This window comes from Camelus bactrianus, chromosome 8 (assembly GCF_048773025.1).
Source record: "Camelus bactrianus isolate YW-2024 breed Bactrian camel chromosome 8, ASM4877302v1, whole genome shotgun sequence".
Lineage (NCBI taxonomy): Eukaryota > Metazoa > Chordata > Mammalia > Artiodactyla > Camelidae > Camelus > Camelus bactrianus.
In genome coordinates, this window is record NC_133546.1 from 298,915 (window position 1) to 312,232 (window position 13,318).

The following is a 13,318-nucleotide window of genomic DNA, read 5'->3' on the forward strand; positions in this document are numbered from 1 at the left end:
AGGAAACCGGGCAGTGCTGGCCGCCTGGGGACACTCTGGTTTTGTCTCTGGCTCGACCTGGCCCCACACAGGGGTTTGGGCTGAGCTGAGGGAGAAGGGTGGGCGTGCTGTGGGCAGAGGCCCTGGCCCAGCCTGGGCAGCAGGCCTGAAGCCTCCGTCCGATTGGACCCATCGGACCCATCTGGTCTGCGAGTCGGGTGGGAAGAGAGGAGCCCGACCTTCCCACGGTGGATGTGGGGACAGCTGAAACAGAAACTGAGAAGTGCCAGGAAGAGGGAGGGAACTGGGGGGTGGAGGAGATGGGAACTCCTTGAACCCAGGTCTCTGAACTTCGGAAGAGGCTGGTTTGAATGCCGGTCCTCCCCTCTCCCTTTTAAACACTCATTTCTAAAGCACTGACAGTCGACTTCCTGGGCTCTGAGGGAGGGGCCACGTGCCCCTCTGAGAGCCTGCCGTGGCTTCCACCTCCAGACCCCAGCTGAGCCTGACCCCCACCCATCCCCCTGTCCCCCCTTCCCTCTGGTCCTGGCCCCACAGCTGCCACCTCCCCCAGGTTCCCAGGAAGCGATAGTGATGGTGTGGACTGCATTACAGCTGCAATCCTTCCACCAACATCGATACGACCTCCTTAAAATATTCATGTAACCATGACTCATCTGGCTGCCTGTGCAGACAGAGGGCAGCTGAGGCCCCAGGGGAGGGCCCGGCCCCCACTGGCAAGTAAGGCACCAGCCCCCAAACAAACAGAGCCCCTGCCCCTTCCCCATGGCTCATCTCTGGGTGGGGGAGGCCGGCTGCCCTCCAGGGAGGGGAGTGCTTCCAGGCAATGAATATTTCATAGCGGGGAGACCTTGCCAGGGAAAGATTAAGGAGCTTCACATCCTCAGAGAGAGGAAGAAAGGCCTGTTTGATTCTGAGTCAGCTGGTGTGTTTCCGATGGAGGCTGTGGGGTGAATTACTTAGCTGAAAACTGGGCTTGGGGATGTTATGCAGGGATGAGACTGTCCCCGGGAGAGGGGAATGGGAAACCAAAGGACAGGCGACACGTCTTCCAAGGCCCGGGGCGGGAGGGAGCCCGCCATGACCTTCCTCAGACCCTCATGCAGCCCCGGCCCGGACGCTCCCTGAATGCTGCTGAGGAGAGGAGCAGGGAGACGGGCAGTGACTTCAGTGACGGATTTGTGAGAGACCTTGGGGACCGGCCGTCAGTCTCTGGCACCGTAGAGTCGCTCATTTGCAAGTGTTGTGCTGCTTTCAATGATTTTTTTCTTCCCCTGGGGAAAATATTAGGAAATAGTAGAGCACTTTATGTTTAATCTTTAGAGAAGAATTGGGAAATTGGGCAGTGAACGCTCAGCACAAAAGCAGTTAGAGAGAGTCAAACCAGTGCCTGTGGGGGAAGTGGCTGTAAGGCGGGGAGGCGACCTTGCCCTCGTGGCCACTGGGGCGGCTGGGCCTCCAGACTCCGGCCTGAAGGACTGCGTGTGCCTGAGCCTGCCCAGAGGGGACTCCAGGCTGACCTTGCTGTGAGCAGGGGGGCCTCGGCTGTTTCTGAGTCAGCGAGGGCTCTGAAGGAGGGGAAGGAGCAGCGGAGAGGGGTTGGGGGGCTGCCTTTGCCAAGGAGGAGGCTGGGCCGGATGAGCAGAGGGTTTGCACCCACAGTCCCACTCCTCCCTGCTCTCCCCAGCACGAGGGCCCAAGTCTGTCTGCAGGTCTTTAGCAGACGTGAGGCCCAGAGCTCATGGGGAAGTCATGGCTCCCAGAGAACAGAAGCTCTACCATCTAAGCCAAGACAGACAGAGGCCATAGGAGCCAGGGCCCTGGGCCCAGAGCGGCCACTGAGGGCCGCATGGGGCTTCCGCGCGAGCACCGGTCCACCTGACTCCGTCAGCCACCTGAGGTGAGAGTCTGGATGGCACGGTGGTGCCCCCACCTCCGGCCCCGGGGAAGCTTCAGGAGCCAGGCCTGCGTCTGACCTTCTCCGTCCTCTGCGAGCCCCGGCCTTCGGTGCGGGTGTCAGAGAGGCTCAGAGTCAGCCCACCGTGAGTGGAGCGGCTGGTGCACGGAGCTCTCCAGGCACTCTCACTGCTTTTGGGACCTGGGGGACCCCGTGTTCACAGCCCGGCACTGCTCTGGTGACGGCCGAGCCTCTCAGCAGGTTCACTGCTCACCTCTGCAGCAGGGAACCTGCACCCTGGTTCTGTCACTGAACACTGTCAGCTGGGCTGGGGTCCGACCCGGGTCTGGAAGATGAGTCCTGCGACACCAGGAGGTGAGGGCTCTAGGGAGGCTCCTCCACCAGGGGCTGACGTCGACACGGAAATGTGAGTGCCGTGGCTCAGCCCGTATCCCCTTGCCCGGCCTTGCGGCCTGAGTGAGGCCCCTGCTCCGCTTGCCCAAGCTTCTCCTGTGCCCGGAGCCGCCCGGAGCCCAAGCCCGTCTGCCGCGTCTGCAGGGCTCCTTCTCAGACTTTGCTTTCCGTACGTGGTCCTCACCTGGTCTGTTTTCCCTCCCTCAGGCCTCTTGGTTGCTCTGGAGGAAAACTGGGTATTTTAGCTCTGCCCCAAATAAGCTGGACTCATGTCTTTTGGAAAGCAGAGGACGGAAGTGTGTGCTGGGTACCCTTCTCCTAGCTCATGCCCTGGGGCAACCTGGGGTCAGGCAGCCCACCCTCCGGGGCACAGTGCCACGACTCCCCCGAGAAACAGGCATGGCTGATCCAGGGCAGGAGCAGGCCCTCTGTCACGTCCCTCTCAGGGGAGGACGGGCCCTGAGTGCTGGATCTGGTTGGACACCACTTCCCTTACACAAAAGTAGATCCATGCCAGGAGAACCAATGAATGACACAGGTTGTTTCAGTGCTATGTCTGTGACCCCTCAGTGATGGATAAACTATTTGGTGCTTTGGTCAGGACGCTGAGTTACCTCTGGTGTCTGGTCAGGGTGCTGAGTTACCCCTGGTGCTCTGGTCCCAACACTAGGTTAGGCAGATTTGCTTCTAACAAGCCCTGAGAGCAGTTCTGGTGTGGACCCATCATGGTAGATGCATGCTTGAGTGTCCATGAGGAAAAGCAGGCCTCGCAGGAAGCAGAGGGTCCTAATGGCGAACACTTGCTGAGCATTTTCTAGGGGCTGGGGGCTCAGGAGCAGCAGGGACTAAACACTGGGCCTGAGCATCACCTCAGGCTGAGAATAAAGGCAGGTTCCATGCATGGGGAGGTTGAGGATGGATGAGGACGCGGGCAGCCACAAGCCCCTCGGGTTGCTCCATCCCCAGGAGGAAGTGGAGCGCCAGTCAGCACCAGCCAGACTGCGGGAGGGCTGGAGTGAGCTGGGCAGGGCTGGAGCCACTGGTTGGGAGCCCCAGAAAGTCCTGGGGGACAGCAGAGGCATGGCTGCTGAGTACGGGGTCTCAGACGGAGAGCTACCACTGGACCGCGGGTGCACAGCTGCCCCTCCTGTGTCCGGGACACTCTCGGTGCAGGTGCCCTGGGCAGCTCCAGTCTGCGAGGAGGGGACGCCGGGCAGGAGAGAGAGGCAGGGACCCCTTCCTCTCCCACTGACTCGGGCTTGGAGTCTGGCAGCGGGAGAGCTGCAGTAAGAACCTATGACCTGACCCCAGGGCATGTGGCAAGGAGCCTCCCTGGGCGTCTGTCAGAAAACATCCTGGTTCTGCCTCACGCGGGAGGCTGGGTGGTACAGGTCCACATGGGAGCGTGGGAGTCTCCCGGGGCGCTTTGTGGACCCTGGGTCTGGCAAGGGTGTTCCAGGACCATCCTGTCTGTCAGTGCTGCTCACGCTGCCTGCAGGAACACATGGGGGTCACATGGGGGGACGCGTGTGGGGGCCTGCAGGGAGCAAAGCTGTGACTGCAGGAACCATCCCCTTGGTTTTGTGTTTTGAGAAGTGAAGCCTACTGAGCAGGGTCTCTGAGCACTCCAGGAGCACAGAGGTGTCTGAGCCTTCCCTGGCCTTTCGTCTGTAGGCTTTGGAGGCTGCGGTCCCTCCCGCCCAGCAAACCTGCCTGAGAGGCCATCCAAGAGCCAGATGTGTGCTGAGGGCCTGCACACAGTGAGAGCCTTGTAAGCCTCCCGCCTCCTCTCAGGAGGACCTTCTCAGCTCCTTTATTCGCTTCCTTAGCTTGTTGCCGGGGGCTCCCCTGTGGGAACGCTGGACAGAGGGGGGAGGAACCCCTTTCCGGGGGGGAGAACGCGTGGGGCTGGGAGCAGTGGGACGCGTTTCCCTGGCCTCGCAGCCTCTAAGCCTTGAGTAGGGCAGCCGACATGCTGGCTCCCGGCTCTGTCCCCGGGACTCGTTCCTGGGGTGCCGGAAGCTCCAAGCACCTAACATCCCAAAGGCCCGGGCCCCGGGACACGCAGCCTCTGCAGGGGCCAGGGACGGGGGAGTGAGGTCTGGACGGCACAGGCCGTGCAGGTGGCAGACCCAGGACACACTCAGGGGCTCTTCAGCCCTGGGGTCCGAGGGCAGGCCGGCACAGAAGGACATGACGGAGCAGGATGGATGGGAAGAAATGGGGGAGGCCCACTGGCCACAGACACCGGCACTGGTCCAGCCTGGCCTCCTAAACGCTCGCCCTGAGGTCTCTCTGCAGAGTTTGGCCGGTGCCCAGCGACCTGCCCCAGAGCAGACGTGTGCAGCTGAAGCGGCACTGCCCACGGCGCTGGGCCCTGGCAGCACCCGGCCTTTGAGGTTGGAGGGAGCGTCACGTTTCCTGGCTGGACTCCTGAGATCGGGAGGGTTAGCCACCACCACTTCCTTATACTCTTCCCACTCACTCTGCACAAAGGAAGCCGCTTTTGCAGTTTCAAATGTCATCTACGGAGTGAAACGTCAGCCTGGGGTCATCATCCTCGGAAACTCACTCCTATTTACTTTCAGAATTTCTCTTATTCTCTGAAAAGACAGCATAAAATTGTCACCCTAAAGTTTCAAAAGAAATATGAAAATTTGAGGATAAAATATCTCCAAATGTTATCTCAAATTTTGCCACACTGTCCTGCCTTCAGCATGGACTGCCAGCCACCCGTCTCCCCTCTGTCCACGAAGTGTGCCTGGAGCTGCCTCCACCCCTGGCCTCTGTCCGCGTGTCTCCTGCTCCCTGACCAGCGGCAGTGCGTTTGCCGACCTGAGGTTGCTTCTCTTTGGAGCCGCGTCTCTCCCTTTCTCCGGCCTGACAGAGGGTCCTGCAGATAATGAGCATTCAGCCCCATGGCAGTCTGGGCAGATGGTAGCTTGGAGACCACCCAGGACCATCCTAACAAGCATGTCCCTGCCTGCGGCCAGCACTTCCCGGGCCCACGGACCCCCCAAGGGAGCTGTGCTTGGAAGTTCTGAGACCCTCGTCCTGGACTGAGAGGCAAGGAAATGAGGGGAGGCCTCTCTGTACATTGGGGCGTTTCTAGGTGTCAGCCAGCAGGCATTGAGGGGACAGCCCCGTGCACAGGACCCAGTCAACAGGGTTAGAGCAGGTGCCCTCCGTCCCCCCAGAGACCTTCGGCCACTGTGTTTGCTCGCGGGCAGCCGGTGAAGGCCAGCCTCCCCCCTTCACGGGTGGGCGTGGGCAGAACACCCAGCACACAGGTCTCTTGGTGGGGTCACACCTGGGTGGGTTTCTCCTTCTAGGCTGGAGAGCAGAGATGTGAGCAGGTGGCTGAGGACCCCAGCCTGAGACCCGTCCTTTCCGTTCATCCAGCCGAGCTGCGCAGGTAACGCACCATCCTGCCTGCACCGTGGGATGTGCGCCTCCAGGCCCAGCTGCTGCTGCTGCGGGAAGAGCCCCTCTGTGGAGGCCCCGAGAGGCTGTCAGATGGGGGAGGGACCCGCCACACATGGGCGGGTGTGGGTGTGGGTGCAGGTGATGGCTCCTCAAAGTGCAGGGAGAGGGGGGTCCAGTTCCCCTAGTGGAGGGCAGAGACCCCAGCCGCTGGCGACCTGTGGCAGGAGTGCCGTGGCGGGGAGACAGTGACAGCTGATGTGTGTTGCAGGCGTGCCGTGTTCTGCGCGGCGCCCAGCTCTGAGTGTCCTCAGGATGACACTCTGGGCATCTGTGAAGCCCTGTTTCCTGGGTGGTGAGGCCAGTAAACTGAGGCACAGTCCCTGGGGACGCTGGGCCCATGTCCTGTCCGTGTGCCCGGCAGCCCTGTCCCCTCACCTGCAAGGTGGGTCCACTGCATCAGAGTCCCGCCGTTTCTGCAGGCGTGTGGCCTTTTATAGGACAGACACTCGATGGCTGTGCCCCAGTGAGGCCTTAGCCAGCTGTCTCAGTGGCTATCGGGCCAGGTCAGGAGTCAACCTCAGCTCCTGAGGGGAGGGAGCTTCCACAGAGATGCCCAGTGACACTTCCCCAACAATTCTAGGGCCGCGGACACTCCAGGTTTTGTGGTCAGTGGAGCCCAGCCTCAGAGACACTGTGCCCACCCTGGACCGCGGTGCCAGCTGCTCTGTGACCCAGGCCCGTGGGTCCAAGCCCTTGGTGGCGGGAGCTCCTGGGGCCCGTTGTCTGCCTCTGGGCTGCCTCAGGTGGTGACTGCCTGGGGCTTGGAGAGTGCACCCCACCTCCCGCTGCCTCAAGTCCTGGGCCACTTCCGCCAGCCACCTTGTCACCAGAGTTCACCATACCCCTTTGCGTTTCAGTTTTCCGGTGGGGAACGGAGAGGCCAGGGCACAGCCGGGTCCCTATGGGTGGACTCGGCTGTGCTCTGGGGGAAGGTGGCGGGCTGCCCGGGGGCCTCACTGCAGATGCCCAGGACAGCGCCCCCAGGCCACCTCCCGGAGGCCTGCTCCAGGCAGCTGGTGTGAAGCTCTGAGTGGAGCAGACGCATCCTGGGCCCCAGGCTCGCGGGGCAATGAGCGCTCTCCTCAGCCGCCGTCCAGTGGAGTGAAGTGACCCGGCTGCCTGTTTCTGCCCCTCCCTCCAGCAGCTGGCCGTGAGCCTGAGAGACTGTCCTTCCTCCTGGGGGACACGTCAGGGGAACCGACTTCGGAGTTTACAGCAGGTGGGATTAGCCACGGACGGGAGCGGGAACATGGGAGTGGGCGGTGTTCCCAGAGGGACTTCCAGACCCATCCTCGTGGGGCCCAGCCAGTGAGCCCACAGGGTGGGGGCGGCGGCGCGTGCGCACACGTGTGCGTGCACGCACGCGTCTGGGCACGAGCTTATGTGCGTGCACTGGCGAGTGTGGGTGTGTGCGCAGTCCTGGTCAGAGGAGGCTCAGCGTGGTGTCCAGGTGGAGGGTCCAGGCTGGATGGCCGACTCCGCCCGGCAGAAGGTCCCGCCCAGTCATGCTGGCCTGGGGCTGCTGGCTGAGAAGCGAGAGGGAGCCTGAATCTCAGGGGCCCTTCTCTGGTTCCAGAAGCCCTTCATAGACCCGTGAGGGCTGCCAGTGGAGCTGAGGCAGAAAGGCAGCTCTGGTTCCCTCTGTGAAGGTCGCTGGGACCACGGCTCCGGGTGCCTGGGGAGCCTGGGGTGTCCTCCGTGACTCCTTCCCCCATCCCATGAACAGGGGAACTGAGGACTGAAAGGAGGGCTGGCCCGAGTCTCTCAGTGGGGCCGAGTTTGCAGACCTCTTTATCTTGACCCCGTTCGGCTGCTGGTCCTGATGAGGGTCCTGGAGTCCCCCTGTCAATCCTGACCCCACGTGGTGGGGCATGGCACTGTCCTTGAAGGCTGACCTCACCCCAGATCATTCTGTAGAGTCAGCACAAGGAAAGGAAACTCGGGGAGTGACTGCGGGGAACACACGTCTCTCCTGGTTCACACACCTTCCTTGTTCTGAGCCTCTCAGAGTGAAGGCTGAATTCATGAACTATTGTTAGCACAAACAAATTAGCACAAACTTCGTATCTTAAACACAGATTATTCTCTTACAGTTCTTAAGGTTGAGTCCTGACACTGGTCTCGCTGGGCTAAAATCGAGGTGTGAGGGGGCTGGTTCCCACTGGAGGCTCTGAGGAGAATCCACATCCGTCCTGGGCCATTTCCAGTCCCGAGGGCCCCGAGTTCCTCTGCTCCTGAACCCCTCCTGCATCTTCTGAGCCAGCAGCATTGGGCTGAGTTTTCAGGACTAGCAACCTGTACCCCCTTTCCAGGTAACACGACACACTTGCAGGTTCCAGACATGGCCATCCTCGGAAAGGGCCTTAGTCCGTCACCCCAGGAACCATGCTGTCAGTGTGGAGCCATGGGGATCACCTCCCAGCAGGAGGGAGACGCATCCGATCATGAAACCCGATGGTGCACGTGCCCCCTCGCTCCACGTGCCTGGCGGGGCTGGGCTCCCAAGAGGAGGCAGGAGCGCATCGTGGGGGGTCTGCCACTGTGTGCTGCTGGCAGAGCTTGGCCCCGACCCGTGGAAGCTGGGGACCCGGTGTGCATGTGTGCAAGACTCTAGCCAGAGTGGGTAGAGGGGCCAGCTGGACCCCGTGTTCTGGTCCTGCCGCAGGAAAGGTAGTCTTCCTGACGGGACCGCTTCTCGCGTCTGCCTGAGTCGGGGCCCCACACCCCAGGCCCCTTTCTCATTCTCATCACTCTCCAAGCCAGCTCCTCACCGCTCCTTTCTTACCCACCTTCGGCAGCTCTGAGCCAAGGATGCTGTTGTAAAAAAGGAAAATTTGTGAAGGGAGAGGGTACCTAATGCCTCCTTTGGTGGAGCAGATTCAGGCTGGAGGCAGCTGGTGCCAGACTGTTTGTGGGCTCGTGTTCCGAAACTGGGAGGCCTCGCATGTGGCTGTGCAGACGACAGATTCAATTAGTGGTCTTCAAAGCAGCACTCAGACAACTTTGCACTGACCCGATCTTTCTGTTGCCTGGAGAAGCAAGTTTTATGACTGGCCTTGCCAGAAATATGCATAAACATGCATGTATGAATATAAACATCCATGCACAAACTTACACACGCACCCCTGACGGAACAGTGTAATTAACAGACATGGAGATCAGGCAAAAACATAATTTACCTGTTAGACCAGAATTCGTACAGAATTAAAAGACTAAAGGAGGTTTTGTGACTGGAGGCTCAGTCCTCATGGTTATCTGGGGAAATGGTGCAGCACCAAGGCAGGAGCCTAGGCTCGGGGTCAAGGGAGTCGGGACTCGAGTCTGGCTGGACTGTCCACTGCGGAGCGGCCCTGCGCCAGGCCCTGAGCTCCTGGGCCCCAGCGCTCACACCTGCAGCTGGGGTAACAGCGGCGTCTCAGGGTTCTGTGTTTAAAGAGCTTCATCTGGTGTCTGGGGCCTGGATGCGCCCGAGTCCTGCACCGCCACCACTCACAGATGCTGTCACCTTGCGGGCACACACTTCGTGCCCGGGGCTGTGTGGCCGCTTGTTCTGCTTCACTGGTGGTGTCCAGCCCTGCTGCACCTCGGAGCCACAAGGAACATTCGCGATCCTGGTGCCCGGGCCCTCACCCAGGCCACCGGCAGGCACCCTAGCCTTGGAGCCCAGCCGGTGCCCCTGCCATGTGCTGAGGTCAGAGGGGGTGGCTGCTCGCTTAGGCAGACGAGTGGGTGGGGACCAGGTGGCCACCTGCTGCCTTCCTCATAGGAAGCCTGGCTCTTGGGTCCTGCCAACCTTGTGACCAGCCTGTCCTTGTTTTTCCATATTTCTGCTTCTCTGGCAGGAGCAGGGGCCACTGGCTGAGATGCTGTGGAACGACATGGATTCTGGCGAAGCAAGCTTCAGCTCAGGATTGCAGTCACCATGCCCAGGACGGGTTTCCAGAGGCCCTCCTGCAGCGGCTGCCTGTTGGGACTTTCCCGCTGTGGACGGCCAGAGTTTCTCGGGTCAGCATCTCCAGTCCAGTCGAGAGGAGCCTGGTCCCCCAACCTTGATCCCCCACAGCTCTTGGCATGTAGAAGCGCTCAGTGTAAAGCCTTTAACTGGTTTGCTGTTCGTACCAAACTGGCATACTCGTCATTAGTCCCTGGCGCCCTGCACGAGACGCCCTCTAACAGGCGGGTTGGGCTGGGGAAGAGGTGTGACGGCGGCCTCACCCCGAGCTGGTGGTGACGCAGCTCCTCAGCTCCAGTTTTCACTGAAGAAAGGGAAGGTGGCGATTTTTGCCCACCTGCTACGTGAGGGTTTCAGAGCTCACAAGCTGGACGGATGGACGGGTGGACACAAAAAGTATTTTTGCAAAATATGCATTACACAAGTGTGAGCTGTTGCTCTGGGCACAGCTCCCTCATCTGAAAGCAGAGCTTCTCCTGGAAGGCGTCCGGAGGGCTTCCGCACCCCTGGTCCCCGCCGTGCTGCCGTTCCGTCAGTTCCGCGAGCAGCCTCTCCACGCAGCCCCGCGGGGCAGAGCTGCACCTGCTGTGTGTTTGAACGCCTCCACCCCCGCCGCTCCCCTGGTCTGGGTAAAGCCCTGGTTGACACTGACCAGAACCCAGTGTGACTGAGCCACCCTGGGCACAGCGGGCACTGTAATCCGTCAATTTGGGGAATTAATCTGTGGAAGAATGAACCAGAGGCAGGGGTCAGGCAGTAGGAGGCCAGCCACTGCTAGGTCGGCTCTCCACAGGGGGCTAATGAGACCCACGCTGGCCAGTCCTGCCCTTCCCGGCCAGGTCCACGCTGCCTGCTCCTCTGCAGGTCTGTCCTCTCGCCGCCCAGGAACCAGAGGCAGCTCTGCCCAGCCGGCTGCCCCAGCCCTTCCCAGAGAGTCTTGTCCCCTCGGCCTGAGCCGTGACGTGGGAGGGCTGCCAGCAGAATGGTTCCCTGGCTTGGTTTCCCTTCCAGAAAACCCCTGTCCAAACCCAGAAGCCATTCCAGGAGAGCGTGTCTGAGGGCCTCTGCCCAGGGCCAGCCTGTGGGTCCGCACGGCCTGCCCTGAACGGCCACATCACTGGTCCCTCAGTGCCGTGTCCAGTTTGGGTCATCGGCCCGGCTGGGCCTGGAAGGACAGGTGGCAGCCTGGGGGACAGCCTGGGGCCGGTGTTAGTCTCAGAGGCACTTGCTTGCACCAGAGGTACTTTGCTTCCTGGGGACGCTTGTTCTTTGGATGTTGCCTGATGCTCAGCTCAGCACCTGACATGGAGAGTGTTTTGGACGGGAAGCTTTGAAAAGGCCGTGAGGCTTCAGAAAGGTGGTTTGCCCGGCGGGGAGGCCCCCTCCCAGAGGCCCTGGAACGGATGTGTCCTGAGGCGCGCTCCTCAGCGAAGCTGCCAGGGCCTGGGGGCTGCAGGCAAGATCATGCTTCCACGTGAGCGTCGGACGGGAAGGGCTTATCATCTCCAGTGTGGCGTTTACTTGTCTGTACTAACACGTGATGTGTGCACTGAACGCATGCATTATTACATAGTTTTTAAATTGAAACGTGTTTTCAGCTTTAAAAAGCCCAAATAAGGTAAATATCAAAAGTGTGTAATTCTCCTCAAGGAATTTAGGAGCTGAGGGGTTCTGGCTTACTTTCCACTCCTAGGGAAACCCCGTGGTCTCCGGACTCGACTTGACCACCGGCCACCATGTGGCAGAGGTAACACACGCTTCTCAGCCTGAGTTTGTGACTCCGTCGGACACATCTTTTCCCTGATGCCTGCTCTCCCACGGCCGTTCAGCCCAGGGCCGCTGGGCGTTACCAGGGAGGGCCAGCCTGCGCCCGGGGCTCCCACGACCCTGACTGGCCTTCTCATAGCAGAGCCTCGGGCCTGCCCATGGAGCCAGTGGACCAGAGTTACTGGGTTGGCCGCCCCGGAGGAGGCCACCGTGTGGTTGCTCACCTGCAGCAGAAGGACTGGACTGCACATTTCATCTTAGATGTGCTCTCCTGCTGTGGAGATGCTCCCATCTCTCTGACCCCTCTCCAGGCGGTGGAAGTCTGGTCTACCTTCTGTGAGGCCCTGGTGGCCTGGCTCCCTGACCACAGCTGCTCCCCCGCTGATTTGCAACCGGGAGCAGCATGTTTGGTCCCAAACCTGCCCAGGACCATTTACCTGCAGTGACGTGATTTTTTAGTGTTTGGCAAACCCACGTAGGCCGAGTCACCAGAGAAAGAACAGATGTTTTATGAAAGTTGAGTTAAAGGCTTTGGAGAGATTGATAAAGTCGAGCTGTTATGAACATAGCTTCCAAATTCACCATGGTTGAGTCCACCGTGAAAGACAGAGGGGAAACTTGTAGAAACACGGACGCTTCTGCATTCAGATAGCTTTGTAATTGCTTCACTTCAAAGAAACACAAACTGGAAATTTGAGGACAAATCAAGAAAGATGCCAGAAGCTCAGTCCACGGATGCTCCCCTGGAGAGAGGACCACGCCCGTGTCCAGGCATCGGGGCCTCAGGCACACGAGTGATAGTCCGACATGCCCCCTCCGCTCTTCTGACTCAATGCCCAGCCCCCAGGCTACACGGGATAGAGAGCCTCGTGCAGCTGGGTGGGCCGAGTGGAGGCTCGTTTCTCCCGAGCTTTCTCCTGTCAGATGGGGGGGGCGCGATGGCCGAGATTCATGGGCTTCCTGGGAACCGTCATCCTAGACTGGCCTGAGGACCAAAGCTCAGGCTGGGGGCACTGACTCCCCAGCTCCAGTGCCAAGCTGGTCATCCCCCTCATCGACAGGAGGGAAGTGGCTGCTCCCCGCCAACCGGCAGGCCCCAGGCTGGGCCTCACCAGAACCTTCACTCCTGCTCCACGATGGAGCTGTCCCTGGGCATCACTGTGGAACTGCGTTCCCTCACAGGACAGTGTTCCCATCAGGGCACAGATTATCACTGCCTGTTTTCTGTGGACTGTCGCTGAGAGCAGGACTTTCTCATCCACTGAAAGTCTGTGTAGATCAGTAAGAGTAGAATCTGGGACCCGGGGCCGCACAGACAGTGGAGGTGACACCTGGGACCCGGGGCAGCGCAGACGGTGTGGAGGTGACACCTGGGACAGAGAGGGCTGCAGGTCTGGGCCCAATCCCAGTATTGACCTTGGTTTCACTCCAGGACGGGGGATTCAGGAAGGATGGGTGAAGGGCATTCTTCCCTGAGGGTGGCGGCTTGACACAGGCTGGGCTCTGAACCGTCTGGGGCTGGGAGGGCACCAGCTGGGCTGCAGGGAGGGTGGGATGAATGGGGCTCCACGGGGGACACTGGGAATGTGTGTCCTGCTCAGCCGCATCTGACAGTGGCCTGCTGGAAGGACGCTCCCTTCAAGACAGAAAACCCATGGAGGGTGAGCACCTGCATCAGTCCCAGGGTCCGGGGCCGGGTGGTCCCGGATGCCTGCTGCACGCCACCACTCCAAGCAGACGCGGGTCTGGAGAATTAATGGCTCAGCCTGATAATCAATCATCCATTTAATCAATTAGGCGCA

General features: G+C 60.4%; 1 long non-coding RNA gene across 3 annotated transcripts; it reads left to right on the forward strand.

The window, feature by feature from the left end:
* The first annotated feature begins 735 nt into the window (after positions 1 to 735).
* Positions 736 to 12,970, forward strand: LOC123619990 (uncharacterized). 3 transcript variants are annotated; one of them, XR_012508423.1, is made up of 6 exons: positions 736 to 1,900; positions 3,986 to 5,377; positions 5,644 to 5,726; positions 6,939 to 7,016; positions 7,891 to 8,109; positions 9,640 to 12,970. It is a non-coding gene; the product is annotated as an uncharacterized LOC123619990 (long non-coding RNA). The 3 variants fall into 3 exon arrangements; XR_012508422.1 differs by having other exon boundaries at positions 3,986 to 4,082; positions 5,028 to 5,377; positions 5,644 to 7,016; XR_006728681.2 differs by having other exon boundaries at positions 5,644 to 7,016.
* Positions 12,971 to 13,318: the final 348 nt, after the last annotated feature.